The sequence below is a fragment of the Otolemur garnettii genome, unplaced genomic scaffold (genome assembly GCF_000181295.1).
Source record: "Otolemur garnettii isolate 467f Iridium unplaced genomic scaffold, OtoGar3 scaffold00196, whole genome shotgun sequence".
Lineage (NCBI taxonomy): Eukaryota > Metazoa > Chordata > Mammalia > Primates > Galagidae > Otolemur > Otolemur garnettii.
Genome location: NW_003852591.1, coordinates 919,955 through 945,468, shown reverse-complemented (window position 1 = coordinate 945,468; position 25,514 = coordinate 919,955). Strand labels below are relative to the sequence as shown.

General features: G+C 40.0%; 1 protein-coding gene across 7 annotated transcripts in view; it reads right to left on the bottom strand.

Moving 5' to 3' along the window:
- Positions 1–12,406, bottom strand: part of SIPA1L1 (signal induced proliferation associated 1 like 1) — a 385,188-nt gene extending 372,782 nt beyond the window's left edge. For 4 of the 7 annotated variants that reach the window (XM_023507646.1, XM_023507645.1, XM_023507642.1 and 1 more), the window contains exon 1: positions 11,686–11,985. The gene's annotated coding sequence lies outside the window, so the exon portion shown is untranslated. Of the gene's footprint in view, positions 1–11,685; positions 11,987–12,335 lie in introns of those variants that run through there. The other 3 variants (XM_012812217.2, XM_023507649.1, XM_023507644.1) reach the window with 2 other exon arrangements.
- Between the last annotated feature and the right edge of the window lie 13,108 nt (positions 12,407–25,514).

Sequence of the window (25,514 nt, the reverse complement as noted above, 5' to 3'; positions counted from 1 at the left end):
CTCGACTACTCCACATCATCTGACCCTTCCATGAATCCTGTTAATCCCGCCTGAGATCTGCCCAGAGTCCGGCCACTTCCTATCACCTGTACTATCCTATCTCACCTGCAGGGAGTTACCAGGAACCCCTAACATCTTCCTCTTTTCACCTTTGCGCCCCTCCCCATTCTATTCTTTACACAACAGCACTTCACCTTTTAAAAATGTCAGAACAAAAGTCCTGTGTATAAAACCCTCCCCATGACTTCCCATCTCACTTAGAGCTCTTCACAGATACACCCCAAGATGAGAACAGTATCTCCCAACTACACTAAAGTGCTCAATGACTATTACTCATCAGTAAATCAAAGAAAAACAGCCAAAGCCACACAACCAGCATATAGTAGAGCCAGGACTAGAACAAATTATCCAGTGCTCTTTGAGAACAACGAGACCAGTTTTACAACAGTCCACAACCTACGTGGGTGGGAGGAAATTCTTAAGTTTTACTTTGTATAACTCAATCTTTTCATGTATAATCAATATGATGTTGAATTTCTAACAACAAATTAAAATGAAAACATCACTTTTATGGGGAAATCCCAGCTTAATTATCAGTACTGGTACTTAGATCTTCAGTGTGACTCTTCTGCCTTCAGGGACATGATGTTATCATATCTCAAGACTATTACAGGGAAAAATGACCAGGGCCCTAAAAGATCTGGAACTGAGCTCCGAGAAGAAGTGATAAGCATTTCTAAATCTCCCACAATGCCCCACACCAATCATCTGGAACAGGGATTAAATATCTAAGGTGCTGCCAGTAACAACAGAAAGGTTAGATTCAGAATGTCTTCTACCAAAATTACAAAGAAAAACTTTCAGAGTTAAATGTTGATTGCTTTTAGAAAGAATGAAACCAGTACTAAAATTATCCACCATTCCAGAATTTTCCCACTAAAATGTTTTATACTTAACAAGAAAAACTCCAAATTTCTCTTTCTTCGGTCCTTTCAAAAACATTTCTACTGTTTACAAAAGGCTTTACAACTCACTAAATCACAATAACAAATTTATAGAATTTTAATAGTGGGTCACAAAGAAAATTGAGTTCAACCTTCAACTTTCTCCCTTTACAATGGCAAGACTACCTGGTATATAACAGATGAATGATGACGACGTATCAAATGAACAAAGGAATAACTAAATGAAGATCCAAAAAAGTTGTTTTACTCTTCCAAGATCTGTCAATTACTAGTAAAATCCAGGATTACCCAGAACAAAGTTTCTAGATTCTCTTGGAGTGGATGTGGGAATAGAAGGGGAAAAAAATCAAGATTTGAAAAACCCGGATCTGGGTCCTCAGGCAAACAGTAACAATATGCATTATAGCCAGTTTCCATTATTTCTTTTCCTTAGCCCTTGATAAAACAGTTTGCCAAGACATATCTCCTTGGAAACCAAAAAGCAGCTGTATGGTGTTTATTTCTTTCTCTATATAAAGAACATTTAACGTAGGACTATTCTCATAATCAACCACTGCAACTGTTTTGCACCAAAGTAAAACAGGTGGCCTTTGACTAAAAGAAAAATTCAGCCATAAGAGAAGAAATGAACATAAAGAAGGACCACTTAAGTCACTAGAAGAGTATCAGCTACACATGAGAGCAGGAACCATGCAGCTTCTGTTTAGTGGAAGCAGCCACCAGCCCCTGGTAGACAGTGGGGTTCAGTAAATTACTCTTCAGAGACCCACCCGTGCAGGCACAAATTCATTAGTCACCACTAAACATATCTCCGTGACAGGCCTACTACATCCAAGCATACTACATTTTCCCTCCATGGAAATTCTACCAAATGTCCCTTTAAGTAATATACCCAATGAAAATTATCCTAATAATCTTTACTAGGAAGATGAGAAAATACATCTTAAGTAGTCTAAATTACTTACTAAAGTAGCCACTAAATTTTGCTATTCTGACTCCAAACTCTCCTCCTTCAATTCATCCTATACCATCCAGCCAGATTAGTTTTCTAGGTTTTTTTGTTTTGTTTTTATGAATCAGAAAATAAACCAGCACTGTGGCTTAATATTCTATCTAAACATATGACCAATTACTATTTAATGGGCAGATACAGGAAATCAGAAACTACTGGATTAGAATAGGAAAGGCAACACAGTTATCAAGGCAAAAAAAAAACCCACAAGTGGCAGTTTTCATAACTGAAAATCTAAAGATTACTACTGGAGAGTTTCATGAAAGACCTCTCTCTATCACTGCGATACAAGAGACATGGTAGTGTTGGGTATTAATACTCACTGAGGTCAATACCCAATCTCTATGACAACCCAAAGTCCACTGCCTTTTTGAAGAATCCCAAGCCAGTGGACACAGTATCCGTGAAAGCACCTAGTGCTCGATAAGCAGCCTTCCCTGCACTGCTTGCCAAATGACTGCCTCTTACATTTTGCTGTTTAAATCATCTTACCTTATTACGTGTGTTTAGTCTCCTTTTAAAAAATGAAAATTCTTTGAATTGTTTTTAAGTCATTTCTTTATTATTCAACTAAAAGAGCATAATTTAAAAATAAGTGCCTCTGGGGCGGTGCCTGTGGCTCAAAGGGCAGGGCACTAGCCCCATATGCCAGAGGTGGTGGGTTCAAACCTAGCCCCAGCCAAAAAAAAAAAAAAAAAAGTAAGTGCCACTTATACTTCTGATTTCAAAACATATTACAAAGCAACAGTTATCAAAATAGCAAGGTACTGGCATAAAGACAGAGAGATCAATGGAATATATGAAGAATACACAGCTCAGAAATAGACTCATGCATATATGGTCAAAAGATCTTTGACAAGGGTGCCAAGACCATTCAATAAGGAATAGATGATCTCTTCAATAAATGGTATTAGAAAAATAAGATATATACATGTAAAAAAAAAATAGACCCTTATACACAAAAAATCAAATTAAAATGGCTTAAAGATTGAAATGTAAGACCTAAAATTAGAAAACATCAGGGAAAAGCTTCATGACATTGGACTTGGCAATAATTTCTTGGATATAACACCAAAAGCATAAGTAACAAAAGTATAAAGAGACAAGTGTGATTTCAAACCTAAAAATTTTGCACATCAAAGGACACAACCAAGGGACCAGAAATGCAACCTGGAATGGAAGAAAATATTTGCATATCATATTATCTCATAAGGGGATAATATCTAGAATATATGAAGAACTCCAACGATTAAGCAACAAAAAAACTCAACAACGCAACTTAAAATGGGCAGAGGACTTGAACAGATATTTCTCCAAATATGACATAAAAATGCCCAATAAGCACATAAAAGACGCTCAGTTTCATTAATCATCAGAGAAACACAAATCAAAACCAGAATGAGATACCATCTCACACTCATTAAGGTAAGAAAGCCAGAAGTAACAGTTTTTGTTTGTTTGTTTTGAGACAGAGTCTCACTTTGTCACCCTTGGTATGAGCATCATAGCTCACAGAAGCCACAAACACTTAGGCTTAAGTGGTCCTCTTGCCTCAGCCTTCCAAGTAGTTGGGACTACAGGAGTCCAAGACAATGACCAGCTATGTTTTGGTTTTTTTTTTTTTTTTTAGAGACAGGGTCTTGCTCTTGCTCAGGCTGGTCTTAAACTCCTGAGCTCAAGCAATCCACTCACCTCAGCCTCAGAAATAACACTTATTAGTAAAGATGTAAAAAAGTTAGAACCCTTGTGAACTGCTGATGGAACTGTAAGATGGTGCAACCACTATGGAAAACAGTACAGCAAAAGCTTACAAAACAAAAAATAGAAATACCAGGGCAGCACCCGTAGTTCAGCAGCTAGGGCGCTGGCCACATACACCGAGGCTGGCAGGTTCAAACCTAGACCACACCTGCTAAACAACAAAGATAAATGCAACAACAACAACAAAAATAGCTGGGCATTGTGGTGGGCGCCTGTAGTCCTAGCTACTTGGAAGGCTGAGGCAAGAGAACTGCTTAACCCCAAGAGTTGGAGGTTGCTGTGAGCTATGATGCCACTGCACTCTACCCAGGGTGACAGCTTGAGGATCAAAAAACATGAAGTTGAAACTCTGACAAAACACACTGGCAGAACCATCTGAGGCCTCCAGCGCAGCAGCCAGAAGCATGAGCAGGGAAGTGGGAGGAGTTACATCAACTACACACTAACTCTCACTTGCAGGGCAAGAACGTGGGCTTTTAAAGTCTTCTAAAGACAAGTAGTACGATTCAGAGAGCCACAGCCCTGTGCTTCTTGTAAGAATATGAGAAAACACTGACTTGCCATTTCCCTAAGTACACACAAGTGAAGCAAGAGAGTTGGTGAAAATTTTAGAAGATCCTGTTAATTTATAGTTCTATATCTTACATACCCCCTAAAAAGTAGATTGTCTCTTCTTCAAGGCATGGGATACCACAGTTGTCAGCTGCTTCTCTGAGAATATCAAGAACCAAAAAGAAATTTGTAAAAACAAACGGCCAATCAATTCTGGGAACTAGAGACTATTAGATCAAAGGCAAAGAGCTCACAATACAGCAAGTTAGAATTTCTGCCTAGATACATAAGTCAGAATATTAAGAAAATTAATTACAGACAGATAACATAAGGGCCAAAGTAACAACAATGATCACAGTAAACTTTTTTTTGAGACAGTCTCACTCTGTGCCCTGGGTAGAGTGCCAGGATATCATAGCTCACAGCAACCTCCAACTCTTGGGCTTGAGCAATCCTCTTGCCTCAGCCTCCTGAGTAGCTGGGCCTATCTTGCTTGTGCCACTACTCACTGCTAATTTTTCTGCTTTTACTAGAGATGGGAACTCACTTTGCTCAAGCTGGTCTTGAACTCTTGAGTTCAGGCAATCCACCTGCCTCAGCTTCCCAGAGTGCTGGAATTACAGGCATGAGCCACCTCACCCGGCTCACAGTAAAGTCTCGACAGCAGGAACATGACCATTCAGCACATAGCCCTTTGCTTGTATTTCTCAATAACTTTCTACTCAGGAATTCAGAACTCATTAGAAAGGAAGCAAGACACTGAACCACAAAAAAAAAAAAAAAAAATCAAGGACTATACCTGTTCATAGCTTTGGTAAAGGCTTTATGGAAAAAGTAGAAAGAGGAATAACCAAAATAAACTTTCAAGTCTGTGAAATTCATTTAACCTAGACTTGTCCTGGGGGAGGAGAGCGGAGAAAAGGAACTCAGCGGCAGCAGTACTGGCTGTCCTGTCTGCTCCAGTTGCCTCTGAGTAACCCCTGTTTGTGTGATCCTTCAACTCTCCTTCCTCAAGCCAGTGTCCAATGAGCCTTGGACATTTTCCTGCCTTTCCTGAATTGGAAAAAGGGAAATCTAACATTATGCAATTGCCTGTTTCCCACAATTTAAAGTTAGACATTCTACAATCCTAATTAGAGGGAGAACTTGGTGTAACATGACAAGCAACAAATTAGAAATCTATAGGCTGAAAATTCTCATCTCAGACGTCCAAAGGTAGAGAGAAATGGCTTCTTCTGACTTTGTGGCACACTCCCCAACACACTGTCACTAGGTCTAGCTAAAGGAACCCCTGACATCCCTCTGGGTCATTCTGGCATCATCAACCTACACCACCAATTTTCAATGCCTCGAGAGGATCCTAGCTGTGCTGTGAAAAAAAAATGTTTCTTTTTTGCAGTTTCTGGCTGGGACTGAGCCTGAACCCGCCACCTCTGGCATATGGGGCCAGCACTCCACTCCTCTGAGCCACAGGCACCACCCTGTGCTGTAAAAATTTTTAAAGATCATTATATTATTTTTGAAAGAAGTTCAATGCACAGTAAGTATATTCTTTTTTTTTTCACTCTCATTTTTGATCAACATAATTTAAGTGTGCCATGTAAGTTTAACTATAGGTTCAAGTGCGCAGTGAGATGAAAAAAAAAGGTTGAAAAACACTGCTCTAGAACTTTCAGAAAACACTCATGTTCTCTTTGCAAACAGGGTTACCTTACTCTCTTTAGGCTAGAATAAAAGGTGTAAATGGATGTGCACTGGCAAATGTTTCCCTACCCTGACGGTTTTTCAAACTTTTTCACGATCACAAAGCTCATCACATGTTCTGTCCTTCACTCAAATCATCTGTGCTTAAGAGATCCAGACATGAAGGAATCTCTTCATGCTTCCCTGAGTCACTCCAGAGCTCATCAAAAACCTACTAAAAGAATAAAGAAGTTATCATGTAAGAATAACTTATAAAACCTCTGAAAAACAAAGGGTCCTTTAAGTAAATGTGTTTTGTTTTTAATTACCTTAGCACATAAACAAACTAAAAACAAAAATCAAATTGCACATCAGAACTACTTGGGAGATATCAACTAACTCCAGTAAGATGAGCCCACATCACAAAATCCCAAAACCAGAGATGTTGGCAGGGATATGAATAAAAGAGAACACTTCTACACTGCTGGTGGGAATGCAAACTAATACATTCCTTTCAGAAAGATGTTTAGAGATCACTTAGGGATCTAAAAATAGACCTGTCATTTGATCCTACAATTCCTCTACTAGGTATATATCCAGAAGACCAAAAATCACATTATAACAAAGATATATGTACCAGAATGTTTATTGTAGCCCAATTCATAATTGCTAAGTCAAGGAAGAAGTCCAAGTGCCCATGGACCCATGAATGAATCAATAAATTGTGGTATATGTATACCAAGGAATATCATGCAGCCTTAAAGAAAGATGGAGACTTTACCTCTTACATGTTTACACGGATGGAGCTGGAACATATTCTTCTTAGCAAAGTATCTCAAGAATGGAAGAAAAAGTATCCAATGTACTCAATCTTACTATGAAACCAATTCATAGCTTTCTTATGAAAGCTATGACCCAATTTAGCCCAAGAAGAAGGGGAAAGGGGAGAAGGAGAGGAGGAGGATGGGTGGAAGGAGAGTAATTGGTGGGAACACACCTACAGTGCATCTTACAAGGGTGCATGTGAAAATGACTAGGTGTAGAATATAAATGTCTTAACACAATAACTAAGAAAATGCCATGGAAGTTATGCTAACCAGTTTGATGAAAACATTTCAAATTATATATAGAACCAGCACACTGTACCCCATGATTGCATTAATGTACACAGTTATGATTTAATTAAAAAAAAATCAAATTGCAGCCAATTTATTTTCCACACCAAAGAAGTATAAGTGAAGTGGATAAAAGGTTGGATTGCCAATCTCAAGTGATAGTGAAACACTAATGTTTCACAGAGTCTCATAGATAGAACAAGACCCAGACTTCTCTATGAGTGCTGAAAGAATATTCTGCTATTTACCCCTCCCAGGAACAAGGAGAACCCATCGCCTAAAAAGTAGCCACCCAACTGACAGGGATGTTTCTTCTCTCTTAGCTCAGATTACTCCAGTGGAAGGTAGAGGGGATCAATAAAAATTAGTCCCATTTTCAAGGGAAGTTCCTGCATTTTCCTTTTTTGTCTTATTTTATTTATATCTGCACCTAACTGACTCCCCAGCCCCTAATCCCTGATAACCCTCATATGTCACTGAGGGAAAAGATCTAAAATTTAGTAGGTCATTGTTGCATAAGCAAAGAAGGTACAACTTTTTCTTTTGCAAAAGAAATTAAAAAGGGCTCAGTGCCTGCAGTTCAGTGGTTAGGCCACATATGCCGGGAATGGTGGGTTTCAACCCAGCCGGGGCCTGCTAAACAACAGTGACAACTACAACAACAAACAAAAAAAAATAGCCGGGCACTGTGGTGGGGGCCTGTAGTCCCTGCTACTTGGGCGGCTGCGGCAAGAGAATCGCTTAAGCCCAAGAGCTGGAGGTTGCTGTGAGCTGTGAACGTCACAGCACTTGACCAAGGAGGCAACACAGTGAGACTGTCTCAAAAAAAAAAAAAAATTGAGATTAAAAAGGGAAGAAAAATGGGAACAAGAATAAGTTTTTTTGAGTTTGGCTTTTCCAAAGAACATACAAATATATTTCATATGTATTGATAAAGATTTCTTTTAGAAAAGCTTGCAGGCTCTACCACGTAGAAACTTGAACTCATAATTTCTTTTTACGTAACTTTGTAATGTGAGTAACTCCAAAATCTGGTTGCCAACACTACGTCAATGTTGCTTTCAAGCTCCTCAACCTTACTATAGATGTTTGTTTCCTTAAGTTTGGCTTCTCCTTAGTCATTTAATAAACACTGAACACTTAAGTGGAAGGGAAAAAAAGTAGTCAACAAATTTTAACACGACTGATTGTAAGAAAAATAAAAAGTACAGAAAACAAAAGAACACAGTTAAATGTGGAAACCTGCCTTCCAAGTCACTGACTGGTCATCAACTAGTTCCAAAACCTTCAAGAAGTCACTTCAACTTTCCCAGACTCAGCTTCTTCACCTATAAATTGGGGAAGATAGGCCAAGGGGTTTATGCTCAAAATCCCACCTAGCTCCAACAGTCCAAGAAAAATCTATTTATGAAAAAGTAAGAAAGTAAAACTATAAATAAGATTTAATGGTATACAAACTACTTTCATACATATATTCTCATTAATTTTTTGTGGCAAAGCTGTGAAGTTTTGTGATCATCTCTGCAGAAAAAAACAGTAAATTCAGAAAGAGATTCAATTATATCTTTAAGCTCTTATACACAGAAAATCACAGAGCAGTTATTTGAAACCCAGACTTTCCAAGGACAAATACTGGGCTATACTATTTCAAAATCTGTAAGTTAAAATTCAAAAATAATTGCTATGAAAAATCTTTATTGAGGAGGCAAGGTCTTATACCTCCAAACTAGGTATTACTGCAAATGGCTACACAGAGTGCCCCAAGAGGCCAGGAACACTCTTTTGCTCAGGATCAGAATCACAGAAACCAAGAACACACCTCCCAGATAGCAGCTCCCAATACGCCTTGACTCCCACAAATTCAAAAGGTTAGGAATACAGGGCTCCTAGAAGAGGGAAAATTTGTTTTCTGAATTTCTTAGCTTAATGATTTGAGCCAAAAGGAAGAAAGAAGATGCTTTTCCGGAGTTCTAGCTCTTTATCCTGAGGATGAGTCTACTGAACTTCCCCAGAGAAAGTCCAATTTGGACAGTAAACCAAAAGGCTCAAATCTGAGATGTCACCTGAAAATCTTCAGGATATGCATTCTTCATGTGGACTGATAAAAATGGTAATACAACAGTGAGGACTGATATGAGGCACATAAGCGTTAATAATAATTAATCATGTGATCATAATCACATTAATCACTACGAACTTCCCACTAAACTGGACAGATTCAGGGAATCTGTGCTCTTATGCCATTTCACTCTCCCATGATCCTGATGGAAAAATTCACAGCTGAAAAATTTTTTAAATAAAAGGCATTTATTAAAAAATTACTACTGCAACTTAAGATAGAACATAAATATACATCTCAACTCAATTATCCAAGATCCCTCAACGTCTACAAAACTGCTAATCTCAAGCAATCTTCAATTGATTACTTCGATAAAATTACTAGATGTTTTTTAAAAGTTGCTAAAAAATCAAGGTGGGGGCACTACACCAAACTGCATACTTAATTTAAAGCAAAAACAAAGCAAATACAAAAACTGGAAGACAATAGTTAAAAGATAGTCAAAAGAAGAGTTATATAAATCTCTATACAAAATTTCAGAAAAGTGCTTTTGAATTATTGCCAAGAATTCAAGCTAACCTTGCCATACAATCCCACAATAAAATTATAACTATTACTGCCGGATACTTCTGATCTAAAAAAAAGTTCACTGTACCTGAATAGTAATTAAAACTCAAGAAGCAGAACCAGGAACTCCAGAGAAGCTCACAACAGCAACACCTACTGACTGTCTTGAGCCACTTGCCAAACTTGTTCTCTCAGTCAACTGGAGAGAGCTAATGACAGTCAAAATTCAAGAGTCCTTTACTTAAGCATTCACAAGATAAGAAAATCAGTTGTCTTACAAGAAGGACTCTATCTAACAAATACAAAAATTGTGACCTGGCTGTTTGTACCCTATCGTTAACCTGAAATAAAACACATACACACACACATATCAAGAAAAAAATTGTCAGAAACATAAAATCTATTATTTTTCTCTATTTATGAGCAAACCACCACTTAAAGTCATTTTAAAATACATTGTTAATTGTTAATGCCTTAGTATAATGTATTCCATGGGAAAAAAAATTTAATATTAATATTCTAGTTAATAACTAGGATGACACCTAATAGCTGGACACATCAGTGACCATAAACTGATTTACTTGTACTTTACTTAAATAACTGCGACTATTGCTATTACCACTGTGGCACATTATCTCATTATCTTTTTTTTTTTTCATCCTTATAAAGGTAGCTTAATTGCAGCTTTCAAAAAATGAAAAGGAGGAAGGTGAAAGTCAAAAAGTCCTCAAAACAGGATTATATAGAGAAAGTAAATACTGTTACTCAGTTGGCTGCAATAAGCGATTCTGTAGAACTTAATCTTATACTTGACCAAAAGATTCAGTCAGAGAATCTTTGCCTTGGAAGAATATATAAGAAAACAGGAGAAAGTTGACACTTAACTCCCTCCCACAGAGTACCAGCATAAAAACAATGGCTTTAAGAGTCTGAGTCAGAGTTTCAACATGAAAGGTTTGCTTTAATAGAGGAAACGCCAACCCCAGTTCATCCAGACAGACCTGGAACCTGATGAAAGCCGACTCCTTTGCTCTTGAAATTTGCATCGCATCACTGGCTCCAGTTTAGAAATATAATCGTTTACCAGGTAGTATGAATTTCAGTGAATGCTGCCTCTAAACTACTTGTTACGAAAAATAAAATCTATAAGGTAAATGTAGTAGTCTAGGAGCCATCAATCCCAAACGTTTCCCTTAGAAAATGAATGCCAACCGTTCAGTTTAAACAATATCTTCCCTGAAAGTGAGCCTCCCCCTTATCTGTTTCCCAGGTGGTGAACCCCGATGAAATTTCAACCTGCCCCACACGATTCCTTGCCCACCTAGAAATGCCGTGGAGCGATTTAAGAGCCTCGGAAATTTCCTTTAAGGTCAGGAGAGAAGTTGGAAACAGATGGGGCGAAGGAAGAAAAGTTCTTTCTGCAACACCCTCACGCCTCCCCAGCCCTCTCGAGGTGTACATGCTCCAAGGAAAGCAGGTTAGAGCATCCCCGAATCTTCACTCCCCCGCAGACCTCCAGGGAGAAATTACGCACCCTCCGGCACCCAATTGCTCTCCTCCCTTTTCCACAATCAAACACTCGGCCTGTCCCCTCCAGCACAGCCTGCAAAGCGCTCACCAGGTGACTGATACGGAAGGGTCGCCCGATGGAGACCAGGGATGCAGAGAGGGTGCAGCTCCTCGGACCGGGACGCCGGTCTCCCGGCCTCTCGCCAAGGCGCCCGCGGGGTAGTTCTGCAGATTCAGATTCCGAGGTGCGTGCGTGCACGCGCGCCGGGCGCGGTGGAGCCGAGACTCGCCCCCGCCCGGCTGCGCTATATGCACGCCACCAAATCGGAAATCAAACTTTAACCGGTCTCCCGGTATCCTGCCCCAGGCCCAAGACCCAGCAACCGCCAGAAAGCCACGGGGCTGTCAGCAGTCCTGCACCTCGACTCCCCCGCCAAGACCCGGGACGCGAGGGCCACTTACCGCTCGGCCCGACCTCCCGGTGCAGCCGCGCGTCCCGGGCGCGTCCGCCGCGCGCTCTCCCCAGGGAGAAAGAGAAACCGCGTAGACCGTCGGCGCGCGCTCACTCGCCGCCTCCTCTGCGGAGAACGGCAGGCGGCGAGGCCGGGCCGGGGCGAGCGCTGAGCGCTGAGCGGAGGGGGGCCCGAGGGAGGCGGAGGCGGAATCAGCCCACGTCCCAAGCCTGGCTCCGAGGGGGACCCGGAATGCAGGCTGGCAAGCAGCCTGCTGGGGCTGAGCTCCTGGAGGCGTGGAAGGCGGAGTGCCCAGTCCTCGGGCATCAACTATTGTCTAGGCGCCTGGACCCCCCGCTCGAGCCGCCCCCGAGGCTCAACGCCCCCCATCCCGCCCGCCTGCCTCCAGGAGAAAGAGCAGAATGGGTGGCCGACGCAGAAACCAAGCGCGGGGCGGCAGGGGGTCCAGGGTCGGAAGGCCCAGGGAGGGCGCAGGGGGTGGGGGGAAAGGGAGGTGCGTGCCGAGAGGGGGAGGGGACAGGTAACTGCGGTCGGCGGCGGGAAGGCTCGGGAGGACCGGTGGGGGGAGGAAGTGGGGAGAAAGCCACAGAGGAGAGAGGAGATGGAGTGGCTTGGGGAGGGCGGCCTTGGGACCCACACCTGGCCCTCCCCGAGGACACTCCTCCAGGGCACTCGGCGCCACACTGACTTTTCGATCACTCGCTCACGCACGCACTGAACTCGCTCACAAAGTTGCCGGCAGCGGCGGCGCCGCGCTAGCCCTTCCCCTCCCCGCCCCATCCCTTCCCCTCCTTCACTCCTCCCTCCCCCAAGTCTCGGGTGAGATCACCGCGGAGCGGCTCAGCGCTGGGCGCAAGTCTCGCGAGAGGAGCGGCAGCGCGGCGCTGCGGGCGGGGGACGTGGAAGGAGTCTGGGAGGGTGGAGGACCGCAGAACTCCTGGTTGCTATAACGACGGCAAAGCCCTGGATTCCTGTTTTCTGTGGAGAGCAGAGGCAGCAAACGTGGGTACAGCTTCCAGCCGGCGCTCATCCCAGCCTGACACCCTAGTGGTGGGGAAACAAGGGGTGGTAGCAGGAGGATTGTTAGACATATTTGACAGGGCAGCTCCAGAAGACCAGCATCATGATATCTGGCCAAATTTGGCAAACGAGGCTAAGTTTTAAGAGGTAGGGCAGATTTCTGCTATAGAAGCCAGAGCATATCTGTACCCCTAAATTTTTCATCTCTTCCCTCCTCCTCTCTATCCCCACGCCGTATGCTCCCTCCCTCCTCTGGCCATCACCACCCTCGCACCCCCACACCCACCCCACACCCAGGCCCGACCAGACAGGGAGGGCTTCTTGAGGACTGGCTTAGTCATTCCCCTATTCTCAACACTTCCATAGGCTTGGTACATAGTAGGTATTAGCTTAATGTCTTTTTTTTTTTTTTAAGTGAATGCAAAAGTCCATGAGTACGTGCCTTTCGTCCTACCCTGGAGAGTACGTAGACTTACACAAGTTTCTGCTCCAGCTTTTGACTTTGTTAAACTACCCTCCCATTTCTATTCACACCAAGTCTTTATCAGTGATTATACTCCCCTCCGTTCTCTATCTTTGTCTGATAAAAAACCCTACTCACCATGGTGGGGGGGACACACAGCATTTTGTTTTACAGGGAGGGGCAACAGATGGAGGGCAGTGGGGTGATCATAGGTCACTACAGCTTCTCTGGAACTCTTGAGTTCAAGTGATCTTTCAGCCTCAGCATCTTAAGTTGCTGGGACTTCAGAAATGGGCCACCATGCCTAGCTCAAAGTATTTAAAAAAAAAACAAACCCACATTAAGCATCCTCAGAGCTCAGAGGCATTTATATCTACTCCAAAGTGCTATTAATGATGAAGATGAAATTTTCTCATCCCCTGTTTCTTTTTTTAATTGTAAAAACTTTTCTGTGGGGGTGTTTGGATGCTTGCTACCTAAGTAAAATGGATACTATGAGTAGAACTTAAACTTCAGATTTCAAAATGAATAAAAATAGATTCTATGGTTTGTGAATTATGTCTCAAATTTTTTGAATTCCTATACATTAACATGAAGCACCATTATTTAGCCCACTCCCACAGAAAAAGAAAGCTAAAATCTGAATTTAAGCATATGATTCCAAGCTCAAATCCTATGTCAGTGAAAAATTCTTTATGTTAGAAACCTAAGTGATGCAATGGTAAGAAGCACTACACAAAGTCAGGAAACTAATATTTAAGTTCTTCTGTGCCACTAATAATTGAATCTCCTTGAAAAGTTAATTAATCTCTCTGATTCTTCATTTGTAAAAGAGGGTGTGGCTCACATTAGGTTATTACAGCTTTAAAATTCTATAGTTCCTACAGCAGTAAGGAAATAAAAAAAAAGAAAACTCTATAGTTCCTAGACCTATAAAAAGTTTCAATAAATGACATCCTTTTACATCAAACAAGAAGAAAAATGAGTCTTTCATTTTATAGTAGGTCAGTTTCAGAAAAGTTTAACTCCATGTTGACAATTTTATTTTAGGTTCTCTTGTATTGACCATGTTACGGTAATTACAAAGGGAATCCATTGTTCAAGATTTATTTTTACACTAACTCAAAACAGATTCCTTGTTATTTAATAAATATGCTGATTCAAGCCAAATACCCAAACTAAATATATCCATACTCCAAAATGGCTATAAGAAGAGAAAGGAGAGGAAGGGAGGGAAGGAAGGAAGAGCCTTCAATTCGTAGGCTGGTATGTTTGATATCACATTTTTACAAAGAAACATAATGGGACATAGTCATCAATCTTAAGAATCTGTGCTAAGGAACCATCTTTCATAACAGCAATATGTTATAATCAGTTATTGCTCATTTGTTCTGGTTTAGCTTTTAACACAGTTTTACCCTTAAAGGATGGCTGCCAATCTGTGTCCACAGTATAATTTCAGGGCCACTTGTTTTATGACTCTCAGATAGCCATTTGAAATAATTGACTCAAGAGCTAGCCAAATCTATTAACTTTCTCCATTATTTCTTATGAGACTCAAGAGATGGGTGTTGGCCTCATGTTACAAAGATAACTTCCCTGATATTTAGACAGGCCTCAAATTACAAGATAATGTCCCTAATCTTAGGCATAGTAGAATAGTAGAAATTGTCCCAGGAATCTAAAGCTGCTCTTTCAAGCCCCTGGGCTAATGTTTAGCTCTCACTGCTAGCTGAACTTTTATCCCAGTTTCTGAAGGAGATAAATGAAATCCACCAAAGCTGAGTTTCCAACCACACATTATCTGGGTCAAGCACTCCCACTGTATCCTGACCATCCTGGGATTTCAAAATACAACAGGAGAGGGAAAGGGGAACAGAGAGTTTGCCAAGCACAGACTCGATCTCAACCCACTTTCAGCCCACTCCCTCTCCTGCCTTCTCTACCCATCTCTGTTCAATCTTCCCCCTACAAATCCAAGGATATGTAAACCTTTCCTAGTGACAAGGAAACCATCTAGTCATTTACTGTTAGTCTAGTTATTTACTATATTAGTCTTAGCAGATAGGCTGCTAGGAGTTGATTAGAGTGCAAGTGAATTCATTTCTCTCTGGATATTTACTTCTCCTCAACAAAACACTCTAATACATAAAATACAGAATGAGTTTGGACACTGAGGTCTAAGTGAGGATTTTTTTTTAAGTTACAAATGCAATTCACATTTGTATGTTTTACAGTTAAAATCTGATTTATCTGGCCCATCATCAATGAGTTCAGAACTTCACGTTACTGGCTATACATCTATAGGCATTGCTAACTAATATACAGGGCATTAAAAAGGTCCAAAGTTCCCTCAAAATTATCCAAGATAAATGATAGCCAATGTTGTTTAAATGTTAGAGTTGTATTGTTTTAGCTATATTGATATAACTCTATCTGAATTTGGGATCTCTTCAAACACACCCATTCTTCTCATTCATGTCATAGTATTTATTACAAGTTTGAAACACCAACTGATTGGTTTATGACCAATTAACATTCTGTGTTAATCAATGAACAGCAAAGCTACTACACTTCCCTGTCCACTCTCCTTCTCTTTAAAGAACTATTTCACACCTTTTCCTCTTTCATCAGACCGTGGCTGATGGTCTTATTTCTTCTTTTATTGGTAAAAGGGGAGCAACCAGAGCACGAACACACGCTCTCTGCATACCACTCCGTCTACGGCCTACCTGCATCTGTCTGCATACTCTTCTGTCCCTCCTATCACCTGAGATAACGCTCATGCTCTTAACCAAGATGAACCTCTCTCAATGGGTGTTCTAGTCCCATTGTCTCTAACGCAGGGACATTGATTCAGCAATTGTCCCCAGTACAAATGATGTCTTGTATCAGCAAATTTTCCCTCTCTACTGAGTCACTTCTGAGGACTTACAAGCATGCTTATAATATCTGCCATAGTAAAAAATAAAGCATCTAAGGGCTTATAAACATGCTTATATCTGCCATAGTAAAAATAAAATGTCTCCTTCACAGCTGGAGTCTTCAAAAGGCTCTTCCACCCTTATTTTCAGTTCCTCTCCTTCCATTCCCTTGAATCTGTTCTGAGCAGCCTTTCACCCCCACCACTCCATGGCAACAGGTCTCATCAGAGACTGCCTTATTGCTAAATCCAGTGCTCAGTTTCCATCCTTATCAGGCTGGACGGCTGGACCCCCCCCGCCCCCCAGCAGCAGGGCAAGGTTGATCATGCTCACCTTTGAAACAGTTTCTTCGCTTGGGTCCTGGGGGAAAGTCTGTCATCACTCTTCTACCTTTCTCGTCTTTTTAGACTTTGCCCTTTAAACACAGGAGGCTCCAGACTCAGTCTTTGGACATCTCTCCTCATGGTCCCTTCTTACTCCATGATGATTTCACCAATTTGATGGCTTTAAATACCATGTATACACTGACTGCTGCGCACCCTGAGATTCAGAGGTTTTGTTCAGAAGTCATGAAGTCTTGAAGTGTTCCTTGAGAGCTCTGTTTCTCACACAGCCAAAACATCAGCAAATTCTGTTGGACCTTCCTTCAAAATATGAGCAGAATCCAATCACTTTCCCCCCGCTACAATTCTACCTCTGTGATTCAAACCATTGCTCACTGGAATTATCATAAGTCTCCCTACTGGTCTCCCCAGCTGGTTTCTCTACTTCTGCCCATGCACCCCAATAATTTGTTCTACACACAGGATCCAGAGTAAGGAGCTCATGTCACTTATCCACTCAGAAACTTTCTGGGGCTTCCCACCTCACTCAGGGAAAAGGCCCCAGTTTGTACTCCGATTCAGAGAATTGTGTTTTCTCTGATTTTCATCTCTTCTCCCTCGGTCCACCCCAGCCACATTGGCATTTCTGCAGTTCTTTGAATACAGTGGGTGCTCTCCTGCCTCCAGGCCTTGCATTTGCTGTTCCCTCCACCTGGAAAGCTCTTTCCCCAAGTATCTGTATGGTGCACTTTCTGAATTCCTTTAGACGTCTGTAAAAACAGACCTGTGTTGGGCATCTGCCTGCTTGCTCTCAGCTGCTCTGTCTGCTCCTGGCCTGTCTTGCAGAAGCCCTGACCCCCACAGGGTATATCTCGCAGACTTTCTTGACAGGGGCTTTCATCTGGCCTCAGCCATTAGAACATGTAACAGGAATGTAGACAGGGGGAAGGGGCAAGCCAAAGCCTTTCTCCTCCTCTATTCTGCCTCAGGCAGTGTCTCAGAAGCAGGTCCCTCTCCTCCATGGCCCCAGGTTCCAATGGCTCTGGTAACACCTTCAGCCTAAGGGTGGTAGAGGCTTCGTGGTGTTAAGAATCTCTGGGGTGCCTCATAACTCTGATTAACTTCTCAGCCCTTCCATGGTTATAACAGCTCCCCTGTATTAAATTCCAAGACCAGCTTCTGTTCTCCTAACTGGACCTTGATTGTTTACAGTTGCTCTTTCTGAAACAGCAATCACCCCAATCTCATACTTCCCAGACTCCCCACCCAACTTTGTCCCTCAAGTCCTGATCATTCTCTGACAGACTATTTAATCGTTTGTGGGTTTATTGTCTGTCTGACATCTAGATGGCTAGGTGTATGGCTCATGCCTATGATCCAAGCACTTTGGGAGGCCAAGGTATGGGGATTGTTTGAGGTCAAGAGTTGAAGACCATTTAGAATGTAAGTTCCTGAGAGCAGGAATTGTATGCCCTTTTTTTTTCACTGCTCTATTCCCAAGACCTAGGACATTGCCTGGAACATAGAAGATATTCAACATGTTATTTGAATAAAGAAATAATGCTGTTTTAATAACAAAATAAAAGAGTAATCTCTGTTCCCCTCCAAGATATTCCTAATCTCTGGAACCTGTAAATGTGTTACCTTACATGACAAAAGGATTTTGAAGATATGATAAAGTTAAGTATCTTGAGTTGAGGAACTATCCTGGATTATCAGAGTGGGCCCAGTATAGCCACAAGTTTTTTAGGAAAGAAGGTAGAAGAGTCAAAGTTAGAGGCAGAGATATGACCATAGAAACAGAGTCAGAGAGTTTTGAAGATGCCACACTGCTAGCTTTGACACCAGAGGAAGAGACCATGAACCAAGGAATGTAGGCAGATTCTAAGGGCTAGAAAAGAGAGAGAAATGGATTCTCTTCTAGAGACTGTAGAACAAGGGTTCTGCCAACATCTTGATTTTAACCAAATGAAACCCATTTCAGACTTCTGACTTCCAGAAATGTAATGTAATAAATTTGTATTTTTTTCAAAACACAAATTCATGGCAATTTATTATAGTAGTAATAGGAAATTAACTTACAGAGTTTACTCAGATATGTCAACTCTTTGTAGGCAGGAAGTATGTTTTGTTTGCTCTTAAATCCCAACAATCTAGCATAGTTCCTGACAAAAGGTAGGCACTCGATAAATGTGGGGTGAGAGAATGAAATTTAACAGCAAAGCAGAATCAGAGCTCCCATCCTGGTGGAGTGGCAAAATTCCTTACCTGGCTTTATCTGATCTCAGGAAGGGAAGAAAGCACCTTACTATTGGAAAGCCTTCGTGAGCCTTTTGAGCCATGAAGACATAGTGGCCTAGGGCAGGATGGAAATCCAGATCTTAGACTCCACTATCAGCTAACGAGAAATGGGACAAGTCACAAGGGCTTTATGTGATACGGGAAGAACCTTGGGCCTTAGTCTATAGGCAAGAGGGAGCCACTGAAGCAAGGCAGGAATATTCACATTTTTTTTTAGGGTTCATACAACACTTAAAAGCATAAGATTTAGAAATCCCTGGGTTGGAGAAGAGCTCATAACTTGAGTTGTAAATGTGGTAAGCAATAGCTTATTGCAATGCATAATCCAACAATATACTGCATTTAGATAAAATTTTACTAAAAGCATCTCACAAATATTCTTTCCTTCTCGTAGGTATCTTCTTTTGGAACATTTTCCATTGAGCTATGCATATCCTTTCCTGGGTTTTCAGATAATTTTCTTGTAAACATGGATAAAATGAAATTTTACATAGTTCACATCTATAATCCCTGCACTTTGGGAGGCTGAGGCAGGAAGATCATTTGAGGCCAGGAGCTCAAGACTAGCCTGGGCAACATTGTGAAACCTCATTTCTACCAAAAAAAAAAATTTTTTTTTAATTTAAAAATCTCTAAAGGACTAAAAGTTATGGCTTGCCGATCGTTTTGACCTTTTTTTTATGTAGGAATCAGCACATAGTATGCCAGTTATAATTTAAAGAAAAAAAATCTTCTCTGGGTTATTTCAAGATTTTTTTATTAATTCCTCCAATAATATTTCCTTTCAGGAAGCTCTTTGCACTGTTTAGGAGCTGGAAATTCCCTTCTAACCAACCCTGTCCCTTTATTCCTTTCATCAGATTTCATAGTAGAGAAGATATTAAAGAAGAAAGGTGGGAGGGAAAAGGTCTCTCTACTCCTTTGTCTTTTTAAAAATCTTTAGAAATAAAAAGAGGCTTGCTCATGACTTGGAAGTGGTGGGCTGAGGCCTCCCAGGACCATCTGGCTTATTCCACTGGCAGCCAGAGTTGAGGCGACAATTCACAAGAACCCAGGAGCTGCAGGGGCCTGTGAGCTACAGCTGCCTCCTGGCATCCAAAGAGCTCAGTGAGATTCTGCAGGAGAGATCACACATTGCATGTTCTCAAGTACAGGAAACATGTGTAATGAGGGTTTCTCTTTGTGAGCATACCAGGGAGCACGGCTGGAATATTAAAAACATCATAGCCTTAATTTAGGGAAAAGAGGGAAGATGAATGTGCTGACAGTTCACGTATATTTAGGACTTTAAACAGCTCAGCACTCATCCTGAATTTTACAAAATCACTTATTAGAGATGAAGTTTTTAAGAACCTTTTCCAATTTTATTTGTTCTTTTCATTTGGAAAGTGGTGATGAGTACCTCACTCAAATATGAGATGGCCAAGCCCACTCCATGGACTTTTTCACTCACCATTACCATCCCTAAAATCCTGCCCCCAATTGGTATGTAGCCAGTAATATGGAGTACAACAATTATAGTATTTCAGTGTTTATGAGCTTGACTTTGAGCTTTCGAGTCAAATCTCTCCAGCTTGAAATTTGGCTGCAAATAACTATGTGACCTTCCTCACGTTAAACATGTATGGTGTTGAGTCTCAGTTTTCATCTGTGAAGTGGGAGAAAAAGCCCACTGTTTGTCTAAAATGAAATATTATTACACTTGAACCAATTTATATAAATCTGATTTAGCAATAGTGATTTTTAAGTATGCACTCTATATTTTTAAATTTTCGACAGTCAACATTTTGATTTTCTAAACTCAATGGAAATGTCTCCAGAAATGTCCTTGGTGGACGGTGGAAAATATTTGGAGACTAGGAATATTTAATAAAGTTTTCCACTATGGCTCAGGAACTACTTGCCACCTAAACAAAGTAAATAAATTTCATTGCAGTTTAAACCACATTACTTTAGTAAATAAAATGAAAATCAACTGGAGGCCCTATAACCATTTCTGTGGTCATTTTTTTCTTCAAATCCCCCCATATTATTGTTCTGTATAAACTTTTAAATTTGCAAATACTTGAGTTAAAATGTGTAGATTTTAAAGCTAAGAGAACTAATTCTGAAAAACATGATTTAAAAGTATACGAATTTGGTTCATGTTTTAATTAATTAATTGTTTTAATTTAAAGTTAATGTGAGGGTACAAACAGCCAACTCACAATATTTGAATTTGTTAGGTAGAGTCCCTCTAAGTATGCAAATTTTTATATAGGAGTATAGGTAAATTGTGTGTTTGCATACTTGTATGCAATTATTTTTTTTAAATAATCCAGAAAAAAACTAAAGTAGAGTATCACTTCAACAGGTGCCTACCAATGGGAGGGGTTGAGAGAACATAATGCAGCCAATGGTAAGCAGCCAATAACATGGAGTATGAGAATTATAGTATTTCGGTGGTTATGAGCTTCAGTTTGAGCTTGAGCTTTAGAGTCAAATGCCTCCCAGTTGAAATTCTGGCTGCAGTCATCTGTGTGACCTTCAAAAGGTGAAGGAATCTGTTTGAGTCTCAGTATTTTCATCCTGTAAAGTGGGGGAAAAGACCCACTGTTTGTCCAAAATGAAATATCACACATGAACCAATTTATAAAATGTCTGATGTAGCAATAGTGATTATTAAATATGCACTCCAACTTATTAATATTTCAATCATGGTAAACATAAAATCATTGTAAACATAAATTCATTGAAAAAATTAATTTTCTCTTTTGGACACTTTACTTGTGGGTCAAGAAAGTGATTGATTTGATTTTTTAAACCAAAGGGAAATGTCTCCAGAACTGACCTTGGTAGATAGTTGAAAATAGTTGGAGCATAGGGAGGTCTAGTTTCTCTATGACTCAGGAACTACTTCCAAATTAGGTAATATAAATAAACATCATTATACTTTTTTTTTTTTTTTTGAGACAGAGCCTTAAGCTGTCACCCTGGGTAGGGTGCCATAGCATCACAGCTCACAGCAACCTCCAACTCCTGGGCTTAAGCAATTCTCCTGTCTCTGCCTCCCAAGTAGCTGGACTACAGGCGCCCACCACAATGCCCAGCTATTTTTTGGTTGCAGCGTTCATTGTTGTTTGGCAGGCCTGGCTGGATTCGAACCCACCAGCTCAGGTGTATGTGGCTGGCGCCTTAGCCGCTTGAGCCACAGGCACCTAGCCAACATCATTATACTTAAACCATATTACTTCAGTAAATAAAATGGGAATCAATGATAGGCCCTAGAACAATTTTTGTAGTTATCTAGAACAATTTTTGTAGTTATAATTTGTTTTCTTCTGTATACTTTTAACTTTGCAAATAACTTGAGCTAGCAATGTATAAATTTTAAAGCTAAAAGAACTATTTCTGAAAAATCTGGTTGAAAAGTTTAGTAGTTCCTATGTATGGGTATAGAGAAATTGTGTTTTTCTATTCCATTCTTGTGTGCAATTGTTTTTTTAAATAATCCAGTAAAAACTGAAAAATTTGTAAAATTGTACATTGAGGAAGCATTTTCTACACAGTAATACCAAAGGGGAGGTTCAGATTATGATATCTTAACCCACACAATTGATATACAGCCAATATATGCAGTATAAGAATTGTAATATTTCAGTGCTATGAGCTTGAGCTTTACCGTAAAACTGCCTCTAGTTGAAATTCTGGCAGCAATCACTTGTGTGACATTTAGCACGTTAAGGAATCTTGTGAGTCTCAGTTTTTTCCTCTGTAAAGTGAGGGAGAAATGCTCACTGTTTATCCAGAACAAAATTTACACATGAGCCAATTTATATAATGTCTGATGTACCAACAATGATTATACTAAGTATGCAGTCCACATTTTTAGTATTTTACTCATGGCGAACATTTGAGACAGAGTCTTGCTCCTCCACCCTGGGTACAGTGCTATGGCATCATAGCTCACAGCAACATCCAACTCTTGGGCTTCAGCAATATTCCTGAGTAGCTGAGACTATAGGTGGCACCTGACTAGTTTTTCTATTTTTTTTTTTTTTTTTTTTTTTTGTAGAGGCAGGTTCTCACTCTTGCTCAGGGTGGTCTCTAACTCCTGAGCTCAAGCAATACACCTGCCTTGGCTTCTGAGAGTGCTAGGATTATATGTGTGAGTCACTGTGCCCAGGCTAACCACATTATTCTCATAAGTTAAATGAGAATCAACTTTAGGCCCTAAATACATTTTTGCAGTTATTTTACAACAAATAATCCTCCAATTCGTTTTCTTATGTATACTTTCTTTTTTCTTTTCTTTTCTTTTCTTTTCTTTCTTTCTTTCTTTTCTTTTTTTTTCTTTGAGACAGAATTTCACTATGTCACCCTCAGTAGAGTACCATGGCATCACAGCTCACAGCAACCACAAACTCTTGGACTTAAGTGATTCTCTTGCCTCAGCCTCCCGAGTAGCTGGGACTACAGGCACCCACCACAATGCTTGGCTACTTTTTTTTGTTGTAGTTGTCATTGTTGTTTATCAGGCCTGAGCCAGGTTTGAACCTGTCAGCCCCAGTATATGTGGTAGGCACCCTAACCACTGAGCTCTGGGTGCCAAGCCTCTTCTGTATATTTTCAATGTTGAGAATAAGTTAAGCTAGCAATCTGTAAATTTTAAAGGTAAAAGACCTATTTCTGAAAAACTTGATCGAAACTTAAGGGGTTCCTATATGTGAGTACAGATAAATCATATGTTTGGATAGTTGTGTGCAATTTTTTTTAATAGTTCAGAAAAATCTAAAAAAGAGTAAATGTATACTTTGAACAATCACTTGCAACAGGTGTATATTAATGTTGGTGGTTCAAAGATCGTAAAGTTTCTGTTGATATGTAGCCAATAACATGTGGAGTACAAGAATTATAATTTTCTAGTGGTTATAAGCTTGAGCTTAAGCTGTAGAGTCAAACTCTTTCAGATTAAAATTTGGGCAGCAATCACTTGTGTGTCCTTCAGCACATTAAAGAATCACTTTGAGTGGTGGCACCTGTGGCTCAAAGGAGTAGGGTGCTGGCCCCATATGCCGAAGGTGGAGGGTTTTGGCCCAGCCTCAGCCAAAAAAAAAAAAAAAACTGCAAAAGAAAAATAATCTCTTTGAGTCTCAGTTTTTTCATCTTCAGAAAAATGCCCATTATTTTTCCAGAATGAAATATTATGCTTGAACCAATTTATATAAATCTGATGTAGCAATAGTTATTATTAAGTATATACTTCATATTTTTAATGTTTCAATCATGATAAACATAAAGTCATTGTAAACATAAAATCATGGTAAAAATAAGTTATATTTCCCTTTTTGATACTTGACTTGAAGGTAAACGTTTTTTTGATTTCCTAAGCCAAAGGAAAATGTCTTTGTAAATATCCTTGGTGGATAATTGGAAAGAATTGGAGCATAGGCAGGTCTAATGTAGTTTCACTCTATGGCTCAGGAATTACTTCCAAACTAAATAACTCATATAAGCATCATTACAGTTTAACCAGATTAATTTCATAAATAAAATGAGAGTGAACTTTAGGTCCTAGAACAATTTTTGCAGTCATTTTTATCTAAAAAAATCCCCTATTTGGCTGGGCACAGTGGCTCATGCCTGTAATCCTAGCACTGTGGGAGGCCAGAGCAGGTAGATTGCTTGAGCTCACGAGTTCAAGATCAGTCTAAACAAGAACAAGACCTCATCTCTAAAAAATAGCCAGTTACTGTGGTGCATGCCTGTAGTCCCAGCTACTCAGGAGGCTGAGGCAAGAGGATCGCTTGAGCCCCAGAGTTTGAGGTTGCTGTGAGATACTCTACTGAGGGTGACAAAGTGAATCTCTTTCACGTTTCACTTCTATCCAGGTAAAAGATGTAAAATCTCCACCTTTTTTAAGGCTGAGTAGTATTCCATGGTATACATATACCATATACCATAGTTTATCAAATTTTAAAGCTAAAAGAACTATTTCTGAAAAGCCTGATTAAAAAGTAATGGAGTCCCATTATATGAGTATAGACAAATTGTATGTCTACATATTTATGTGCAATTAATTTTTCCATAATCCAGGAAAATACTGAAGAAGTAATAAAAATATACTTTGAAGAATCATTTTCAACAGCTGTATGTCAATCTCTAGGATCTCTGAACTCCCCCACTGGCATGCAGCCCATAGTATGGAGTACAAAAATTATAGTATTTCAGTGGTTATGAGCTTGAACTTGAGCTGTAGAGTGAAACTATTCTCAGGCAAAATTCTGGCAGCAATCACTTGTGTGACCTTCAGCACATTAAGGTATCTCTTTGAGTCGCTGTTTTTTCATCTGTAAAGTGGAGGAAATGCCCATGATTTGTTTAAAACGAAACACTACACATAAACCAACTTATATAATGGCTGATTTACCTATAGTGATTATTGAGTATACACTCCATATTTTTAACATATTAATCATGATAAGCATAAAATCATTGTAATCATAAAATCATAAAAATAAATTAAATTTCTCTTTTAGATGCTTTACTTGAGCATAAAGAAAGTAAATAAACATTTTGTTTTTTTAAACCAAAAGGAATTGTCTCTGCAAATTTTCTTGGTAGATGGAAATATTTAAAGCATAGGAAGGTCTAATACGGTTTCCCTCTATGTCTCAGAAAAAACTACTTCCTAACTAAATAACTTAAATAAACACCATTACAGTTGAACCACAATTACTTTAGTAAATAAAATGAGAATCAATTTTAGGTCCTAGAACAATTTTTGCAATTTTTTTTTTTTTTTTTT